Genomic DNA, 23,051 nt, shown 5'->3' on the forward strand with positions numbered 1-23,051 from the left:
TCAAAATGAATATGTTTATATTATAAGTAAGTAAGTTCCTGATAGAATGACGCTGGTGGCTTGGGCACGGGGAAGGGTGCTGGTGTGGGACGCGACCTGCGTCGACACTCTGGCTCCTTCTCATGTCCAAGTTACGTCAGTTGTTGCTGGGGCTGCTGCTTCGACTGCCGAAGACAGCAAGCGTCGCAAATATGTTGGTCTTAGTGAGTCATACATCTTTGTGCCGTTTGGTTGTCGAGACACTTGGCCCGTGGGGCCCAGAGGCGCGGAGAATGTTCAAAATACTATCTACGCGCTTCAATAAGGCTACTGGAAACCCAAGCGCTGGCAGCTATTTCGGTCAACGGATCAGCCTTGCTATCCAACGCGGTAATGCTGCCAGTATTCTTGGTACGCTTCCACGTAATGATAGTTTTAATTTGATGTAGTCGTAGTATAGTAAGTATATATATACTTTCTGAGCTAGAAATTGTATTTCAACAATAATGGGAATTTCTACATAGCAAACTTAACAGCCTCAGAACTGCTCTGGTCATGAAGGCGGAAGGTATGCGTTACTCTTTAATAAATGCCTTGGAAATATACTTCCCCTCTTCTCCCATATACTGACTAGGCCCTTCATCATTTTCATGACAGAATCGTTTTGGAGAGTCAGACCTATAATATGATACTCTTTTATAAGAGTGTAATTTGTAATTTGAAAAATAGAGCATGAAGATTTAATTAGCTAAGCAACAACGGATGAGTTAATATTGACCACGATGACTCATTCTTAATTGTGTCAGCTTTGTAATGAATTTAAAAAGAGAACGACTCACTGGTGCATCTATACATATAAATAAAATTGGAGTGTCTGTATGTAACATTGCAATGACCGTTTCTTACTACATGTATATGAATATACGGCACATACACCAAAATAACATTTTTTACAAGCTGTTTGTTCCGGCTAATCTCTGAAATGGCTGGACCGAGTTTGACGGTACTATTATGGGCAGGTAGCTGATGTACTAAGGAGTAACTTAGGCTACATTTATTTTAGGAAAAATATTATATTTTAGAAAAATAGTGTAATGTTGCAATGGACAAGAAACGATTTAACTCTAAAAATAATTTATATAATAAATGAACATTTGCCAGTTTCAAATAAATTCGAAATTTAATATTGCCATTTTAGTAAGTTGAGTTTTTATTGGGAGAATAAAATTAAAATTGGCAAGAAAATCATTGCCACTCATTTTACCCAGCTTCAAGCATTATCGATGGCTCCTACGTAAATAATCGTAACCCACAAAACTGCCATTTTTACTTTTTTGTATTTTCTTAATGAACTAAATGAGAACTATAAACTGTGTAAATTTCAAAATCAAATAATAAAGAATAAGGCTTTTATGTTTTAGTTTTCTATTGTATGTTGTTTTTCCATGCGGCGTAACTGATTGTATTTACTCTGGCTATACTTAACGCGGGAGGAGTGTGCGGATGAGGTGAAGCGCTGCGTATCGTATGTATCACTTACCGGTTAATACGTTGAACTTGCACATGCTCTAATCACAAATTTTTATTTAATTTGATGTGACAATTATTGATTGGTTTTACATTGAGCATTTAGCATTGAGAAAGTCGAATATTATAAAATATTCCCGAGCATAAAAACCCTATGATATTGCTTGTGGATCGGTCTGAAATGCCTTGAATGTTTGTGACGTTGTACATAAAACTGAAGAGGATCACTGCATTTCAAACAATAACACTGGAAACAGACTATTGGATAAGTATTTTTAACGTTTTATATGATTTTTACTCGTAGATTACAAAAATACCGTTTTTAGTAATACTTATCAATCAAATCAAGTAAGACTATGGTTAATATCACTTACGATTATGTCCGTTGTTTTTATCTTCTAAAATTATATCGTATGTAATTCAAATAATTTACACTTTTTTACTTTGTTCGCATAAGAGTCTTTACTATCGTATTTATAACTTAACATAATTTACGTTGCTTTATCTCTTATCGTAACTAGCAATACGATAGTATACATGGGACTCTATAAAAATAATGGTGTCGATTTTCTTTTGTTTCAGACCCTCCATTTCCAACCTTTGCCGACCTTATTGAACTTACAGTCCTTTCTGAACTTTTGGGTGAAAATTTAGCATGATGGACTCCACCATTATTGATGTGTCTAACTATTTATGATAATACGATGTTAGTGTTAATTTAGGTATTATTTATTTTTTTTATTTTTTTTTGTAAATATTGTGTGGTGATTGTTATACTCTGATTTACGATGAAGAATCATTCGACATTATTACATCGTTATCGTTACATTCATCGAATAGGTAGCACCTAGAAGGTACATCAGCACAAAATAATACGGCTGTAAATAATAGCGTAACACCTTCTTCTTCTCCTAGCTGCTCTATTAATCATTACTGATTGCACTAACGAATTTTTGTCCGTACTTTATCGAAGCTATTGCTTTACAAGAACCGCTGTCCCAGCATTCCGTTTTTTCCTGCTATTCAGCACCTCAAGCAAATACAGCACTGTGTCAACTTAAGTCAAAATCTTAAGAGGAGCGTTTATATCCATATTGAATTTCGTCGTAAATACACAATTCAATGTAAATTACCTTTTCCTGATTGTGAAAACAATACCATAGTCAATACTTCACGTGTGTAAAAAGCAGTATCTAGTGACACTTGGGATTAATGAGCAATTCGTGTATACCACAATAAGTAAAACCAACTTATCAAGTGGAACTTTAGAAAATGATGTATGATGATCGGAGTAAGAACGAAAACCACCCCCGCATAGTTATAGATGGCGTTAAGAAAAGTGTTATCATTCATTAAATAACTCACTGTATAAGAAAAGACACATCAAAATGTATTTAGATGGTGATTGAAACTTTCGGTTCAATCCTTTGTTTGAAATTGAGTTTCTTTATTTCAAAAAATTACTAATGTGACATATGCCATAAACCCACGCTTATAATTACCACAAATAAATAACGTGAGGTCATAAAATTCATATTTCTAATAAATCATCCGACGGGCGCTAAAAACAGCAGACAAAAAAGAGGCAATATCATCTGAAGGCAAAATTATAGCAGCCACGTTTGATTTTCAAAAAGTTTCAATCTCGCCCTGTGGGTTAATTAGTGTCTTTTATTATAAACGAAAGTTAGAGACTACTAATTTTACCGTATTTGATCTTGTGGGTGAAGGAAAAAGAGGAGCAAACGAAGTGGCTAGTTGTTTAACGGATTTTGTAGCAAATGGTATGCAAGGTGGGACAGTGGAGTTTCGGTTTTTCTCACACAACTGTAATGGCCAAAATTGGAACCGCATGATCGCTGCATAATATGATTTTGGCAGAAAAGTATACAGTATACAGTAAAAATACCTTTCAAGAGAAAGACACAATCAGCAAGAAGGAAACAGCGTGCATTCATTAGAGGAGAATTTAAAAAATAAATGAATATTTAAACTCGTTTTGAATGGTTTACATTTGTCCGGTGGGATAAAACAGATGATAGACCCTACAAGGTAAAATAAGGGAAATAATTTACAGGGTGATACTGTTCGGTGGACTAAGATTACGAGATTGAAAATACTTGCTGGAGAACCTAATTATATTCTGTATAAATATGATTTGAATGAACAATTGAAGGAGTATATGGTACTTGTGAGAAAAATTAATATCTGGCGCCGACAGCAAATCAACATTTCAGTAAAGCCACTTTACAATAATGTATTTCCGATAGCTCTAGCAAAAAACTTATTTGATTAGTGCTAGCGGTGTTATTCCGGCCTTCCAGTAAAAACTTCAACCTTTAGAAATACTTAAGAAATGGATTCAGACTAAGATATTTATATGTTCTCTTAGGTTTATATGAAATACCGATTGATCCTCATTAAAACTTACTCGATCTCTTTAAGTCTTGATTATCCTAAGTACAAGAAATCCTTAAATTATGTTTTTGATTATTGTGTGATAGTAAATAAACATACATGTGCTCTTCTATAGTTCTTACTACTTTTGCAGACACCTACAAACTAAATTTAACTCAATTTAACTACTAGATCTCTCCTATTAAATATATATAAAATACTGTTAGTAAAAAACGTATAATAAATGTTTAATATAAAGACTATTATATAAAAATGTGATGCTAAATTGTAAGACTAGCACTCTATTGGTAGAATATCTAGTATTAACATTAAGCTTTTATACTATATTATCATATTATCACCATATTATTACTGTGATTAAAGAAAACTAATAGTAATTATATAAAAATAAAAGAAATTTTTATTAGTTTGTTAAAGATGACATTTACACAAAAAATATTTGTTTTCTTTTTGACCTATAATTGTTTTTATTCTAGTTATATTCATAGAAAATAAAATGATCGAATGTTATTTTTGGTCACTAACTATTATTGTATGAGAAACGTTCTCTTCAAAATAAATATTACAAAGTACACTTGACTGTTTTTTATGAAAATAAAGGACGAGACGAGCAGTACGTTCAGCTGATGATAATTGATACGCCCGAACCATTACTATGTAGTGCCGCTTGCAGAATTCTTGAAAAACCCCAATATTCTGAGCAGCTACCAATTACTACTACAATTGCGCCCGTCACCTTGAGACATAAGATGTTAATTCTCATTTGCCCGGTAATATCATTAGCTACGGCGCCACACAGATCAAAACACAGTACTGTTTACAAATTACTGCTTCACCACCCATAACTAGCTGGCATCCTGTGCAAAGGAGCCTCCCACTGTTTTTTACAATCTTATTTTAACTATTGAATTATGATACTTAATATCCAGCTGACAAATTTTAAGATTATTATAATTATAAATACAATTTTAAAACCTAATCATTACTTACAATATCAAAATAAAATACTATGTACGAAGTAAATCATAGCATGTGTATGTTACGTCTAAATTTATTTAAATAAGATCATTGTAAACTACCGTAAGATTTATATACGATATTTCAATAAAATTTCAACCAGGCGTAAAAAATCGTAAGTATGACATACTATTCCTTTACCATATGCATATCCGGTGTAAACTGTCGTAACTGCAATATTTAAAAAACTACAAATAATTAGTATTTCATTCCCACTTCATATTGTGAACTCCTATGTTATCTATGCATATTGTACATTTCAAAACAAAAGATATAAATTCAACGATACGATCCAAGATAACATCTTTAAAGCTCTGTCCTGAAAAGTTTGCATATCAAACATACGACTATATACGTAGGAGCCATCGATTTAACAAAATGTTGACATATAAAATGTTTATTAAAAACAAAACAATGCTTATTATATTGACAAAATGAACTTGAAACTGTCACTATGGGGAAGTGAACCAAGATTAATGGCAGCATTTCCGCTTTGGATAGCAAAGTTGATCCGTTGACCAAAGGACCGTTTCCAGGAGTCCTACTGAGGCACGTAGATAGTACTTTGACTAGTTATAATTCTTAAGCTACTGGTTCAAATTGAATATAATATTGACACACTTTTTACACAAATTGCTCCAAGTTAAGCATATATAGCCTGTGTTATGGGTTACAAGACAATGATATATTTAATACAATATACTTACTTAAACATACATAAATACATTTAAACATCCATGACTCGGAAACAAACATCCATATTCATCATATAAATGCTTGCACCTACCGGGATTCGAACCCGGGACCTCTACCTTCGTCGTCTTTTGTCGTCATTTTGTACACTCTCTGCGTTTCTGGGCCCCACGGGTCAATGTCGCGACACATTTAGATATTATATAATAATTATAATACATAGTCAATTTACCGCTAAGGTCACAAAAAGAGCTACTTTCAAAACTACATTGCTATGGGCTTTCCCAATACTTATTCAAATGGGTCATCAGTTTTTTGGCATCTGATCGGAGCATCAAGGTTGTAATCCACCCAAAACCCATAAACACTGGTAACCAGCAAGGCTGCGTGCTTTACCTAAGCATATGCTATTTTTCTGAATATTAATATACTTATTACACCTGCCGTGAACATATCTCAGGATAGCGTCGACGTGAACCGGAACAAACTTGTATTTAAAAGGCATTTATTATCTCGAAAATTGATTCTTTAGAATTCTTTTTGATGTCATTTCTAATATACTAGATACTACTACAGCTTCGGAAACAAATGGCGCAAAATCTGAGAGTCAAGAAGAGGCGCAAGAGCCAGCTCTCTTTTTTTGCGCTCTTTTCAATAAAAATATACAATATTGTACAGTTCTATCGCTATAAAATAATCATAATCTAGTCCCAGGCTTTCCGATCACTTAGATATTCAGCTGTGAAGTAATAGGATTTACGACAGAGCCATTTTTTAATAAAACATTTAAATTTATTTATAGATAATGCCTGAACAGGGGCTGGGACTTTAATAAATTTCTTAAATTTTAGTCTGTGTTATTTAAAATCTGGAATTGGGTAGATTTACTAAATTTGCGTTCACAGAACACTGTCACAGTCTATATTTGCATACTGGGCGTTAATATCGAGCGATTTAAATCTTTGAAGAGAAGGTCAAATAGCTTTACCAGTAGGCTCCTTTGCACAGGGTGCCGGCTAGATTTTGGGTACCACAACGGCGCCTATTTCTGCCGTGAAGCAATAATGTATAAACATTACTGTGTAACAATCTGAAGGGCGCCGTAGCTAGTGAAATTACTGGGCAAATGAGACTTAACATCTAATATCTCAAGGTGACGAGCGCAGTTGTAGTGCCGCTCAGAATTTTTGGGTTTTTCAATCATCCTGAGCGGCACTACTTTGTTATGGGCAGGGCGTATCAATTACCTATCAATTACCATCAGCTGGACGTCGTTCTCGTCTCGTCTGAAATGCTCAGTAAGGCAAGTCACTTCTTAACTTGCAACCATCGCCTTCAACTCCTGTGCCTCTTGTTGCAGGAAAATATGAGCTTCGGTGATCACTTAGCATGAGGTGAGTGGAACCATACAATCATTTGTAATCCTAATCCCCAACAAACTAACTTTCTTATTTGTGGTCACAATAGCGAGCCCGTAACATTGACCAGCCCAGTTCTCAGCTACTGGTTGTGGATTCAAAACTCTGCGAGAGCATTTTGCAGCTGTTGAAAGAAAGAAAGAAAGAAAAAATGTTTATTGACATCATTTTACATTCTGATTCTTAAAAGTTATACTATTCTAATTATGATCTAATGACGCCAATGGGCCTCCTACTCAGCATAGTTGTGGTTTCGAAAGAATCCACAACGCTGGTCTTCCGTGGAAACCTACTGTTAGGAATGCCTCTAAAATGAATTTAAAAAAACAGCCTTGTCTTAGGATCTTAAAGAAATTCATATGGATCGACTTTACAATTAATATTTATTGCTTCATTACTGATATTTCGCAGTTAAAGTTATCATGGCGTAAACTTAAAAATAAAAAGGCTAAAATGGAAGTGGTCACATGTTCAGAGGAAAGAACAATTGGAGTAAAATAATTACAGAACCCAAGTACGCAAGAGAAAGTAAAAGGAAAAGGAGGTAGTGGGAGGCTCCTTTGCACAGGATTCCGGCTAGATTATGGGTACCACAACGGCGCCTATTTCTGCTGTGAAGAAGTAATGGGTAAGTATTACTGTGTTTTGGTATGAAGGGCGCCGTAGCTAGTAAAATTACTGGGCAAATGAGACTTAATATCTTATGTCTCAAGGTGACGAGCGCAGTTTTAGTGCCATTCAGAATTTTTGGGGTTTTTCAAGAATCCTGAGCGACACTGCATTGTAATTGGCAGGGCGTATCAATTACCATCAGCTGAACTTCCTGCTAGTCTTGTCCCTTATTTTCATAAAAAAGGTAGACAACAAAAATTTATGGGACGAAGATGTTAGCAAGAGATAGACCAAAATGCAGATGGTTGAAGAAGGCCTTTGCCAAATGGCAAACGGATTTACACAAAGTAAAGAAGCACCAGATACAAGAAAAATTTTATGTGTAAAATACATAGTTATGTGCAGAGTTCGCAGAGATGATATATGTAGATGCGCCGAATTTGCATGTTGAACTATGTAGAATCTTTGTATCGGACAATTACTGTTCGATTGTTCGAGAGTCCGAGACATCGTACTGTGGCTCGCACCAACTCACCTATCTCTCACTCAGGTCTCTCTCTGCTCTCAACGCGCTTCTCGAAGCCAACCCTGCTTGTGATTTATTTGCGGATGGATGGCAGACGATTTTAACAGAGTGCTTGCGTTTTTGTGAGAGGAATGGATGAATGGTAATTGGATGTTAAATATTTGTTAGTTATTTACAGTAAACTTTGTATTTATTAACTATCATTTGTGTAATATGTTTAGTTTGTAATTAATTCTTACTTTAATATTGTAATTGGCTTGCGCCGTTTTATTAAAGTGTAAATAAATTAAATAAACAACAGTGCAGTAGTATTACAAAACATAATTGTGTATCTGTAGTCCGAATAAAAGCCTTTATTATAATTAAAGTTAGCACTTAAGGTATAAATACCAATTAACAGTTAATAGTTTATACCTGTCGTTATAACGCTAAGGAGGCTATGAATTATTAATAGTATGTAGGAATACAAAGTTACTCTAAGTTAAAGTCTCCAGTATGTGAAAAAGGTAAAGTCTCCGTGTATACATTCCTAGTTGCGTAATAAAAGGCATAAAAGGCATCTATCTTCTTAATATTCATTGGTTGAACTAAAAGAATTACTATACTATCACCGTTTCAAATCAAATCAAAATCACTTCATTCATGTAGGTCACGGAAATGACACTAATGAATGTAAAAAAATATGTTTTCTTATTGAATCTACCGCTACTTCGTTGAGCTAATGAGAAGAAGTAGTAAGAAACTCATTGCCACTCTTTTATATAATGATTTATATTTTCGAAAACAAATGGCGCTCTAAGAGAAAAGAAACGGCGAAAGAAACTCTCCAATTGAAACAAACCAATTTGTTCAAAATGACCATTGTTGGTACGTTCTAATAAACTAACCTCATTTTTAAACATATTTATTTATTTCTTATATACAGACAGTTTATCGCATAATATTACATAGTATCTGGTCCCTACACTAGGCATGATCTCCTTCAGGTATCATTAAGAAAGTCATTTCTATTATAATGAGCTTTACCACACAAACGAAAACAATTTTTTAACAATTCCTTAGAATTTCGTAACACATTTATTTTGTACATTTTCTGGGATCTTGTTGTAAAAGTGACCGAGTGACTTAAGTGAGTAGTAGGTATAAATTCTAATTCTAATTCTAATATTTATATTCAAAATAGGATTCAAAATCACTTATTGAACGTCACAAACTACCACCCATTCAAAAGAGACTGCCTGAGATGTACGAGCAAAAGAAACTCAGCGGGCTTTTTTTTATATAAAATATGGATTACAATGTGATATCTTACATTAAACATTTATAATTAAAGAGCCTGAGGGTGTTCGCCTTATTCCCATTCCGTGGTGTCATTAAGAAAATCGTTTATGCTATAGTAACCTTTCCCACACAATTGTTTTTAACAATTCTATTAAATTTTGTAACACATTTGCTTTGTACATTTTCTGGAATCATCATCGACTTAACCCAGTAGTGGGCATAACAAGTTTATGTTTATTCTCCGTGTTAACATTATGTATATTATATCACAATTTCGAGAAAATTCCTCAATGTGCTTATGAACATATAGAACATTATAAAAAATATATTGCGAAGCAACAGTCAAAATGTAACTTTTTAAATTTTTTCTCTCAATGATTCTTTAGGACCTAGGTTATAAATAATAGCCCTCTTCTGCGCGAATAGCCCTCTTCTGCGCGAATAGCCCTCTTCTGCAGCACAAAGATGGTATCGGCTGCACTGCCCCATAACAATATACCATAGGACATAATACTATGAAAATAACTAAAGTATACCAGTCGCGCCATATCTATGTCAGTTTGTCTAATTTTCTTAACCGCATATGCTGCAGAATGTATGTACATATAAATATAATAACTTTATGTTTATTCCTGGTGTTAACATTAACATTATGATTAACACAGTTTCTAGCAAATTCGCTAATGCGCCTTTGAACAAACATAACATTATCAAGAATACATTGGGATGCAACAGTTTATCTCATAAAAATTTTCTCCTTTTATTCTTTACAACCTAAGTCATAAATAGCGCGAATAGCCCTCTTCTGCAGCACAAAGATGGTATTTATATTGGCATTCAATGCTTATATCGAAGAAACGGGGCATAATTTTGAAACAACTATAACCAGGCCGGAGTTATCCGCGCCGACTGCTGTTTAGAACGGTAATAGCTCTCAATGCACGAGGTACTTTATGTGTTAGATAAGTGTTGGATAGACTAAATGAATTTTGTTGTAAACATGAACTATGGCTCTGTCGCATCAGTGGTATATTCACTGGTCCTCACCACCTCTTCTCTTTGATGATATAAGTTCACAATACGAAAGTGTGAACCCATTTTTAAATTCACGTGAAAGAGATTTCAAACGTTTTCATTATGTCGGAAGAAAGTATGCACAAAGTGAAAGAAATTCATATTTGGTTAAACATGAGAGTGTTTATGACAGTTTTCGTAAAAAACCAAGGCCAGTTATTGGTAAGTTTGTATTTAATTATTAGCTTTATGAAAGAAATACATACGCATTTTATTTTATTGCGACCTTTCGCATAATTTAAGGCCTGCATTGACGAATTTAATTTAAAGTGTTTCTTATGCTTTTTGAGTATCATTTTCACCAACTTTTAAACTTTGGATTGGACTAAAACTTTGCAAACTTATCAAAGACAATTGAATATTTTTTTTAGTCTGATCGATAATCCTGACCAGGATCTTAACGATTAGTAATTTTTTTATTTCCAATACCAGGAACTGTCTTTGTGTCAAACAACAAAGCGCGTTATAAAATAAAATATCATCGTTTCAAGACTAAAAAAGCAGAAATTGTAAATATTTTTTTTATTTTATTTGAAAAGTAAACTTACAGCTTAACTTAAAGTAATTAGTCAATAAATACAGAAGAAAAATATAAGCTAATTTATACAAGTTTCCACATAGAAATAGTACAAAATAATAGTTAAAATAATAAATAAAACACTATACCAAACTAAAAAGTTGAAAATAACTTTCAAGTTTAATTGAAGAAAAAAATAGGATTATGAGCAAAAAATATTTAATAATATTGTAAAAAGCCTGGAATACTTCATGTCTATTGTAATAAATATTTTATTGGCAGTTATATTGGAGAAAGAAGTAATTTTGAAAATATCTGAAACAGCATCGCAGGCGTTTTTACAATAAAATACAATATTTTTTGTTCTATTGATGATTTAAACTTTTTGAATATTATCCTTTAATGCGATTATTCAATAGTAAATCAATTAATTTTTTTTATTAATCTTATAATTAGTTACAAGCAATCCCTTATTTCTAGTGTTATAATAATGAAAATCACTATTAAGAGCAAAAAGATAACGATTTTTGTGAACTTATATAACCGAAATTAATTTATCAACACTAAATACTTGTGACTGTGTGTTTAACTTTCTATTGTAAGGCAAATGTCAAAACTTGGCATTTAAATAAAAAAAAAAACATGAAACCAACGTTGCAACGAAGCGTGACTTATTATTTCCGAACAAGAACTAGTAATCAATTTTACCATAGCAATTCAAACAACCTACGTTGATTCTGAAGTAATTAATTATAGATAGTAATGAAGTGAAAATAAAAACAAAGGTTGTGAACTTTTTACTAAACTCCTCCTCCCTGTGTCGCAATCCTCAGTACTGAGGGTCGTGACCACCCTTCTGTGTCACTTTCTCTCATTCCCCGTCTATTCCTGTCTCTGGCGGTGTGAATGGCATTGTGAACCGTAGAGTCGAGGGCGGAGCGGATCTGGTCGGACCATCGTGTTGGACTGCGCCCACGAGGCCTCTTCCCATCTATTTTGCCGACCTCAATGAGCCTCTCAAGGTTTCTATCGTCCTTACTTGCGATGTAACCGAAGTATTCTAAAACTCTGCGTAGACATTTCGAAGACAATCGCGAGGAGATCCGGAGTTCACGCAGTATGGAGAGCTTATACCGAAATGCTGTCCAGGGGATACGAAGCATCTTTCTCCAGCACCACATCTCAAAGGCGTCAATGCGTTTGCGTTCTGCAGTTTTCAGTGTCCAAGTCTCAGTGCCATATGGAAATTTCGAGAATACCGGGTCCGTACCACTTTGGTCTTAGTTTTTACGGAAATGTTGCGATCTCTCCAGATTATTCCAAGTTGAGACATAGCGCTATTAGCCATGGCAATTCTCCTGCGCACTTCCCTCCTTAATTACTTAACTATTGTAATATAAATTCAAATTCAAATATTTTTATTCAAAGGATGTGACATCACTTATTAAAATCAAAAACTACCACCCATTCCAAAACGAATGCCTCAGACCTGAGAAGAATGGGCGCAACAAACTCAGCGGGCTTCAGTAATATTGTACAATTAAACTTATTATTTAATAGCCTGAGGGCAATCGCTCCATTCCCAATCTCTGGTATCATTAAGAAAGTCATTTATATTATAGTAACCTTTACGACACAAACGTTTCTTAACAATTCTTTTGAATATCGTAATACTTTTGTTTTTAACATTTTCTGGGATCTTGTTGTAAAAGCATATAGGTACATCACCCCATAAAAGACTTACTAAATCGACTTAGCTGATGCCCGTGACATCGTCCGCGTAGATAAAGGGTTTTAAAAATAATAGGCAAGTTTCTAATTGAAGATTATCTCATGTCCTATTCCAGTTTCGATTCCCGTTTTCGCTGCCGTTCCCAGCATATTATATGAATCTTATATCGAGGAAGATTGCTATTGCAAACGAAACCTACTATTGGTATAGTTATAATTCATTGACGTGAATTAAATTTTTTCACAAATCCCGCGGAAGCTAATAATTTTTCCGGGTGAAAAGCCTACGTCCTTTCCCAGACTCTAGTCTATCGCTGTACCAAATTTCATCAAAATAGGTTCAGTAAGTAGCTCAGGCGTAAAAGCATAACAAACAAACGTACATTCACATTTATAATATTAGTAGGTATTTAATTTATTCCGAAGCACGAATATAAATCTAATGCTTTGGATCAAACTATGTATGTAGTTGGGTTTTCTTAATGTAGTATTCTAGGTAATCTGTCAGGATAGATATTAAAATATAGACCGAAATAAATAAGAAAGTACAAATCATACATAGACTAGACAATGATTTTATGGAACACAAATCAAAAAATTTAAATTAATTAAATTAAATTAATTTTTAAATTTAAAAATAAAACCTGTATTTTCATAATAGCATTTGTGTACGATCATGTTTGCTAGTAAAATTTGTAAGGCGTTACATCTTTCCTTATTCAATTGAAAACTCAATTAGGCCTTTGAGCACTTGATTTTATTCATGAGAAACTAAACCATTACACTGGAACTGGACTGTGTTTTCTTTGGTAGTATTACGAGCAGTTCAAAGAGCTGACAAAGAGAAAGGAAGTAAATAAATAGTAGTTAAAAAGAAACTAAAAAACACGTTTTTTATAGAAAACCGAACTAAAAAATTGAAAATATTTCCTACTAAACTTGCTTAAATCTATCCAACTCTAACGGATGTTGCAAGATAGAAGAGGAAAGATAATCTATTGGTAACAAGTTTACAGTAATCTAACCTTTTAATTGACAAGTCGTAAACAGTCAGCCGCGCTTGGAATTAACTCCTTGGTATTTTCAATATTATACTAGCTGATGCACACATTATCAGCATGTCAGATCGTCTATATGCTAATATATTCTAAGTTTATGGTTTGTTAATCTTCTATATTCTATATTATAAAGTCCTCCGCCGCGTCTGTCTGTCTGTTCGCGATAACCTCAAAAACTACTGCATTGATTTTCATGCTGTTTTCACCAATGGATAGCGTGTTTTTCGAGGAAGGTTTTAGTATATCATTTGTTAAGTTTTTGTATACATTTACGATATTTGTTGAAGGTGTCGGAGTAAAATATGCCGTCTTCTAAGCTTTCTACGAAACCGCTGTCTAAACCGTTTGAGATATAACAAAATAATGTATGATGGAATTGTGTGTCGTATATAGATCTACAGATAAGTCCGTAATGGCATATGTCTATCTCTTATGGATAACATACTATATCCATTTTAATACTTACTAAAAAATTGTGTTGTTATGTTTACTTAAGTACTATATTAATCCTTATCATTATTTATTACTACATAATATAAAATCATTCAGAAATACGTTTTTGTTTAGTTTTTAACTCATAAACTTTCTTTGGGTACACATTTTACGGCTTTAAACTACATTATTCCCGAATACGTTCATCATTTTTTTTATTGACAAAACAGCGTCTCGGGTCAGCTAGTATTGTTATAAAACATATTGTAAAATATTTATAACAAAAAGCATGAAATATTTTTAAACATTTGAATGTTGTTGATATTGTAATATAAACACAACACCACATTCATTGTCTGATAATGAGTCCTGAAACATGTGCTACAGTGAGGAGTGACAATATTAATGTTTTAGTGCAGTGAAATGAATTCTAAAACTATGTATGTTCTAGAAGGTAGGTTTATGATTAAAATGCACCATAAAAACATCTTAGATAATAGATAGTCTCGTTAGAGTCTCTTTCTGTGAGACTACCGATAAAAACAGGCCAGAAATATTTGTTTTGTGTGTGTGAATTGCTCAAAATAGAGGTCTATCTAGGCGTATAAATGATCTAAGAAAAATATCTTAATCTAAATTTGAAAGTTGTGACAATTTTGTGGGAATGTGTTGCCAATTAATTGCCAATTTTTTAAAGTAATAAAATGGATAAAGTTATACTTAACAGATAGACAATGCCCTCCGGAACTTTTCTGTAGACCTATGTAAGATATACAATTCCATAATATATTATTTTGTTACATCATCAAAGGGTTTAGAGAGCAAGCCCCAGACGGCTTTTGATTTCCAACATCTCCAACAAATATCGTTAATGTTTACAAAAATGTAGCCAAAAACTTAACAAATTATATACAAAATACCTTCCTCGAGAACCACGTTATCCATTGGTGAAAACAGTAACAAAATCCGTGAAGTCGTTTCTGAGTTTATCGCGATCAGACAGACAGACGCAGCGGAGGACCAGTGGGAAGCTCCTTTGCACCGGATGCCGGCTAGATTATGGGTACCACAACGGCGCCTATTTATCCCGTGAAGCAGTAATGTGTAAACATTATTGTGTCTCGGTCTGAAGGGCGCCGTAGCTAGTGAAATTACTGGGCAAATGAGACTTAACATCTAGTCTCAAGGTGACGAGCGCAATTGTAGTGCTCTACATTGTAATGGGCACGGCGTATCAAAAACCATCAGTTGAACGTCCTGCTCGTCTCGTTCCTTATTTTCATAAATAAAAATAAAAGGACTTTTGTTTAATAATATGTAGTGTTATATTTTAACTCCATATTAACTCAACATCTATCTGAAATTTTCAGAGAAGCCTCGGTTACCAGGCGTGACTCTGTGGCTAACTATGCTAGGGCTGGCAACGTCTCAATATCTACCTGCCAACGTGGAGACACCGCCCTTTAGCACTCTTTACAAATGGAAACAGATTGATTTCGAATTTCCATCAGAAGCAGCGAGATACCAAGCATTGGCTAACAGGTATGGAATGGTTAAATTGTATATATGTGATCCCATGATACAGTCACCGACTAGGGTGGTAATTTTTTTTTAAATGAAAATAAGGGACGGGACGAACAGGACGTTCGGCTGATGGTATTTGATACGCCCTGCCCATTACAATGCAATGCAGTAATTTCATTCTACACAGGATACCAACCAACTACATTACGGGTACCACAACGGCGCCTATTTCTGCCGTGAAGCAGTAATAGCATTACTGTGTTTCGGTCTGAATGGTAGCTAGTGAAATCACTGGGCAAATAAGACTTGACATCTTCTGTCTCAAGGTGACGAGCGCAGTTGTAGAGCCGCTCAGAATTTTTGGGTATTTCGAGAATCCTGAGCGGCACTGTGGGCAGGGCGTATCAATTACCATCAGCTGAACGTGCAGCTCGTCTCGTCGATCTTAATCCAAACACCTGCTGTCTATTCTGCCGTGGTTATAATTGATATAGAACTGCAATATAAAAACTTCAAATGAAAAGATGTAAGTACAATTACTTTAAAACGAATAAAGCCCCCGCAATAAAGGAATTGATTTACTCAAAATTGATTCCTTTAGAATTAGTTTTGATGTCTTTTCTAACACTACCACCGCTTCGGAAACAAATGGCGCTCTGAAAGAGAAGAAGCGGCGCTAGACACCAACAGTCAACGTATATCCTGAGCTTATGAAAAATTAGTTAAAAAAATGTTTGCATAGTTTAACAGTTGGAATATATTAGAGGTTAAAGTATGAAATTGCCAATTTGAACTGAAAAAATTAAATTAGTTTTTTTAAATTATACATATTTTTTAATTTAAATAATTACCATTATTATCTATACATTACTGACATCTAATAGGAAGGTCATTTATGACTTTGCGATAGAACTGTGGTGATCTAGATTCGACAAACTGTGTGAAAACGTTTTGTACTGCCTCCTGGGAAAAAATATTTTCATCACGTAGAAAATTGTAAAAATCACGTCAAAAAATTGTAGGCCTCTGGAGCAAGCTCTGGCGAATACTACGAATGGTTTCTAATTGCAGTTTCTGTAGAGTTAAAAAGGTTTCTCGTGCTGTATGAGGTGTCGCTTTATCATGGATCAATAATGGTGAGCGATTCATGAGTCGGACCTGTTTGACTGCTACTTTTGCTAATATTGTTTTGAGTTTGGCACAGTAGACATGACAAGAGAGAGAGCCATTGAATTTTTCGCTTACGGTTATCGTACAGAATCCACTTTTCATCACATGTCACAATTCGATCCAATATTCCTTCATTTCTGTATCGATTCAACAAACAACACAAGTTTCAACACGCGTTTCTATCTGCAGATCAGTCAAATCATGAGAAAAAAGTACGTATAGGTGCGAGTGAGTAGGGCTATATGCAAGCCCTAGTGTGAGAGAGAGCGCTTATCGGCAGCTGTCTGCGTGTTTACTTTTGGCTCTAATAAGGTCACGTGACCTGCAATAGCCACGAGGTTTCTAGTCGAAATTTCGGAGTAAAAAAAAGATAATTTTGTGATTTGTGCGAAAAACGGTTTGTATAAAAATGATTGTATTGATTTATTTTTTATCATAAAAAGTTTGTTAATCAGTCAATTTCAATACAATTCTAAATGTTATGAATTACTTGATTATTTGTCATTACTGTAAGAATATTTTTATTTTTCAAGAAATCATAAGAGACTTTTTTTTAAATTAATTTTTCAACAACTTTCGTTTTAATTTTTTTTAAAGAATTCATATTTATAGTTTAAAAAATCTAATTTTGTCACAGTATTTTAACTCAAAATTCATACAGAACTTCAATATTTTATTCACGTTCAAATTCATAAAGGCAAACGTATTAAATAAAGCAATGACTACAACAATATAAATTCTCAAAATCAGAGTTATTCAGGTATAAAATAATTATAAAACTGAAGTATTATTTTAAGTACAAAAATATATAATATAGAACGTAGACAACTGCCGATAAGCGCTCTCTCTATTTTTGCACGCGCTTGGCAACGTAAAAACCCCGACTAAATTGTCTGGCTTAATTTTTTATTTATTTTGTAAACATAAAACTACACTGGGCTATATCAGGAGAAGTATAGACCAAGTTTTCAGCTTGCCTCAAATACCTACCCAAAAATTGGTGCCAGCCCTCGGACCACGAGGTTCGTTCTTCAAATCAAAGTTTCGAGGAATATAGATGGCGCTAGCAATATTTTACACCTTCCTGATTATATTTATTACGATGTTAATAGAAATATATTATAAAATCAACTTATTAGCTGTATGAAGACCAAACGCAGAGTTGTATTTTTGAAGAGTGATATGTTAATATCACTTATATTATTTGCACTGTATGTACCCACTTCTCTCGTATATCGTAATTATCAAAACATGAATAAGAGACTTGTAAGAACTATCTTACTTAGAACAATGATATTTTAAAGTATAGATAGGTTACCTAGAGTCAGGATCATATGATAATAAAGCCATCGTTGTATTAGATAGTACTGACAGCATAACAATAATTAAATGGATGAAATCATACCTAATGGGTCGGTAATCGGTATGCGTTTGTCGAATACCGAAACGTAAACAGTTTTCGGTATGGAATTATTTCTGAATACCTAGGTAATAAGTATATAATAGCTTATCTTTGTTTTTCAACTGGCGGTTTTTAACTTCGTTCAATTCGTTAAGGACTAAGTATAATACATAGATAATACACTATATACTTGTAGTTATAATATACAAAGTTGACTACGTTTTTATACTTTTAAAATTCACCAAACGAATCAATTATTTTCATTATTATTTATGTTATTTAACCACTTCATACATGGTTATTTGGATCAATTTATAAAAATGTCTTATTGCTATGTCGGTATTTTTAGTTTGAGAATAATACGGCTCTTACGAACGGTGGTTGTTTGCCGCGGCGGAATTCAATTTTTATAAAATTATTACCAATATGAATGTTTGTCTTCGAGTCTTGATTTAAAAGAGTGGCAATAAAATATTTTTTGTCATTCATTGGTGTCATTTCCGCGACCTATATAGGTAAATAAAGTGGTTTTGATTTGATTTTAGTCTACTTTACTCACCTTAGCACAAAATGTACTTATTGCTACCAGGGCAAAGTCAGGGTGGTTTGATAACACGCCACATTAACAGCATTTTCCTAAAAATGTAGTTGATAGTCCAACACTTATATAATATAGGTTGTTATTTATTTCATACTATAAAACACTCTCTTACCTTTACTTCCTTCCTTCTTTACTGTTCCCTATTTTCTTTTTGGAAAATCATGACTCATATGCTTTTGCTATCAACAGAATAATACTATAATCTTTTAAGTTAATACAAATAACACAAGTTCCTGTAGCCTTCATCTGGGCCAAGTACAGCCTAGCCCTAATAAGTGATTTATCAGCTGTTATTATAGATTTTGTGACAATTGGAGGAGGTACCGGGTCAGACCGCACGGGGTGAAGTCACAATAATGGCTGCTATACCCTCGCAATATTAATAAAAATCATTTGCATAATCCTAATGTTAGTACAGTTCACAGAATAAGAATTTAAAATAAAACCAATTTATAATTAAATCAAATCGAATATTTATTTGGTCTTGTATAAACAATTGTTTATCCTTGGTTACATAATACATCATATTATTCTTACAGAAGTACATTAACATAAGGTTAGGTTTGAGTATACATTTGGTAACATGTGGAGGTCCAAAGGCTAGTAAATAGTAATATTATAAGAACCAATATTCATTCTCATGAAAAACAATGTAATAAATCTCACAATAAGTTTTAATTAATATTTAAAATCACAATTATATAATAAAATTAAAGATAAGTTATAAGTTACAAAATTCTTTAATATTAAAAACAAATAAATCGCCTTTCTGTCTGTTCAGAATAACAATATTAATTATACATTTAAGAATTAATAACTACCAATATATGAACTATAACTAAGGTACTTACTTAAAATATTATTTTTAAATCACAGTATAATAATCACAGCTAAGATCAAATTTAAATGCTAAGTTGCGGTGAAATATATGTGTAAGTAAATAGTATCTATAAACAATAGGTAATTTAAAAATCAGTCTTAATTCCAGTGGCGGATTCTACCACTGATAAGGTATTAACCATTTTTATGTGTACTTAATATTAAAAAACAAAATAAACACTATTTAAGAAACAATATAACATCAATGGCTAATTGTTTGTACTATTCTGTTTTAATTTAATTAATTCTATTATGGCTTTTTCAATATCGGAGTCTTGTATTGAGAGTACTTAGTAGTATAATTTTTTCCTGTTCCAACTGGATTAAACAGTCGCTTATTCTTCCTACTTGCCCTGGTCGTTGGCTGGTTACACGCCGAGATGGACCTGGACAAAGTATGTGGTGTTTGATATATAACCATCCATCAAAAACCCATGGCTATACTAACAAAAGAGCTTGCAAGTTTTGAATGGCTGAACAGATTTTCATGGGTATCATATTATAAAAAAAACTTTAGATAATCCTACTAAAATTATAAATGTGAAAGTTTGTATGTCTGGATGTATGTTTGAACTTCTTTAACACAAAATCTACTGAATAGATTTTGATGAAACTTTACAATAATATAGCTTACACACCAGAATAACAAAAAGGCTATAATTTATAAAATTATAGTGTGAATTATACAAAATATAAAAGAAGTGTGATTTTTACTAATGAATACAACTAGCGCCATCTCTTATCAACTAGCAAGCAAAAGATCAATACAATTTATATGGCAAAACAATGTTTGCCGGGTCAGCTAGTTGGTTTATATGTTTGGGAGCTAAGATGCCACAGATGGATTCAATAACACACTTCTGTGTGTAAGTTTTGAACAGATAGATAAGCCACTTGACAAAGAGGAATTAAATGCTCAAGAACATTTTTTATGAGGTGCGTCTACACTATTTTCATATCCTTAAGTTTAAACTTAAAGCCTATGTATGTGGGCCTGCCTTTTGTGGTATAGCTTCCAAACAAGTAAACCGGTTCTTATGCAGTAAAATCTAAGAGCAATTCAAAAGTTACAGCATTTTCCTTGTTAGGATTGGGGGTTTTTGATGTTTAGATAGTTTAAAAAAGTATGTAGAGCTAAAAAATAAGACATTTTCATTATAAAGGTACTCACAATTAATACGGGATGATGCCGGCTGTTTAGGCTGATCTTGGCCTGGCCATGAATATACATCTATTTGTGCATTTTCAGTAGAAATTTCCATTGTAGATGCACAACGAGAGATGCCACCAAGATTGTCTGATGTACCAATTAAATCCTAACTCTCATTAGAAAATGGGATTTCAGGTTGGGTCATGACATCGGGTTCCACTACGTTCTGAGCTACTTCTTCCTCAATATTCTGTAAAATAGAATTACAATTCAGACAACTACAAAGAAACATTTATTCAACAACTATAATATATAGTACCTACACACAAAATACATCTAACCAATAATACTTATAATAACATTAATATGGACATCCTATGATATGTCGACTCAGTGTTCTCCATTTGACAGTTATAGAATAAAAAGATAAGGTGTCCTCAGGAACTACCAGTTAAAAGAACACCTAGTTTAGATATTGCACAAATACATTTACTAATATATACTAATAATTTATAAAGAGGAAAGATTTTTATTTAATCATAAAAATACATACATTTGTGGGAAAGGCTGACACACGAGATGTGGTTTGTGGCCCCCCAAATCCTTCTCCCATTATTTCTAAAACTCTTAGTTCCCATTGTGCCAGGGAAGTGGATAATGGTCCACCACCTGTGCCTGTATGCATCCTTCGCACAGCTGCTCACCTGAAATTATGTTGGTGTTAAAACATTTTTTAATAAAAACAAAAGGAATAAGAAATTGCTCTAAGTATATAATATTTGTTCAAATTCCTTTCATAGAAAAATGGATAACAAGAATTGTTGAATATATTTTAAATGATTCTATGAAGCATCTATTGTACAATGTGGCCACTTTATTTAATATAATAATTATTGTGACCAATGTTTCCAATAAGAATAATTGAGATCTTTCATAACCCCCCATCAGAAAAGAGCTGATATATAAATATAAAACATTTTCTTGAAAAAAAAAAAGCTTTTGAAAACTCGACGAAATCATGTTTTAAACCAAAAAAACCAAAGTGGCTTTACTCATTTGGGAGCAACATAACCACAGAAAGACACAGTCACAGATGCACACATTAAATTTATAACATCCCTCTTTTTTGTCGGAGGTTGACAACAAAATAGAATGCTATAGAAACTATCAAACAAAATATCCACTAGCTACCTTTTGCCATTGCTGCCGCCCAAAGAATTGAGCAGCTGTGTTATTTCCTCCCACAACCTCTTAGCTCGGGCCATTGCATCAGCAGTCCTTAGTGCCCTACTAAGGACTCTTGCCAAGTCTTTATGGTCATGTAGAAAGTCTAATAAAGAATTTAATTTTTCGGTGCTGCACGACTGAGACATTCTAAAAAACATAAGTACTTAGATACAACTTTGTTCTTTAAACTACAACAAAACAAATTGCAAAAATACTTACTTTTTATATTAGCACTAGTTTAAAAACAAATTGAATTATTTCGCGCTTAAAAACATCTAAAGTCTAAACCAAATATTTTTTTTTTTTTTTTTTTAATATTAATTCGTTCTTTCGAACAGGCTATAGCCAGGGGCCTTACTGCCTTGTCGTTAGTATTTTCATTTCTTTGGTATTTATTATTTTCACTATTTTGTTTTACAAAAAGTCCAATCCAGTTTTCTCATTTCATCTTACATTATTTCCATTTTCCTTTTCCAATTATGTATATTCGATAGCGAATATTTATAGTAATTTCTTTCATCAAATCCAATCCAGTCTTAAAGTCATCAGTTATTTTACCATTTCCGTTAATGTATAATTCTCTAAAGAATATTTTCCATATTTTCCTTTTAGTAAGTTTAAATCCAGTAATATAGTCTCTAATAATTTTCCCCTTTTCTTAAAGTCAAATCCAGTGTAATTTGCATAACTTTTTAGAATAATACCTACATATTTACATTATCTGTTCAGTTCGCGAATTGCGCTATGCTATTACTAGTTGTATATGTACGAGTTATAACGTATTTACATAATTATAAACAAATTTACAACGTATG

General features: G+C 33.2%; 1 long non-coding RNA gene and 1 pseudogene across 1 annotated transcript; one reads left to right on the plus strand and one right to left on the minus strand.

Annotated features, from left to right (window-relative positions):
- Positions 1 to 7,505: 7,505 nt before the first annotated feature.
- Positions 7,506 to 23,051, plus strand: part of LOC126966984 (protein yellow-like) — a 37,964-nt pseudogene continuing 22,418 nt past the window's right edge.
- Positions 20,002 to 22,532, minus strand: LOC126966823 (uncharacterized). The gene is made up of 5 exons (XR_007729825.1): positions 22,456 to 22,532; positions 22,201 to 22,383; positions 21,563 to 21,713; positions 21,031 to 21,259; positions 20,002 to 20,245 (listed from the first exon to the last, which is right to left on the minus strand). It is a non-coding gene; the product is annotated as an uncharacterized LOC126966823 (long non-coding RNA).

This window comes from Leptidea sinapis, chromosome 11 (genome assembly GCF_905404315.1).
Source record: "Leptidea sinapis chromosome 11, ilLepSina1.1, whole genome shotgun sequence".
NCBI lineage: Eukaryota > Metazoa > Arthropoda > Insecta > Lepidoptera > Pieridae > Leptidea > Leptidea sinapis.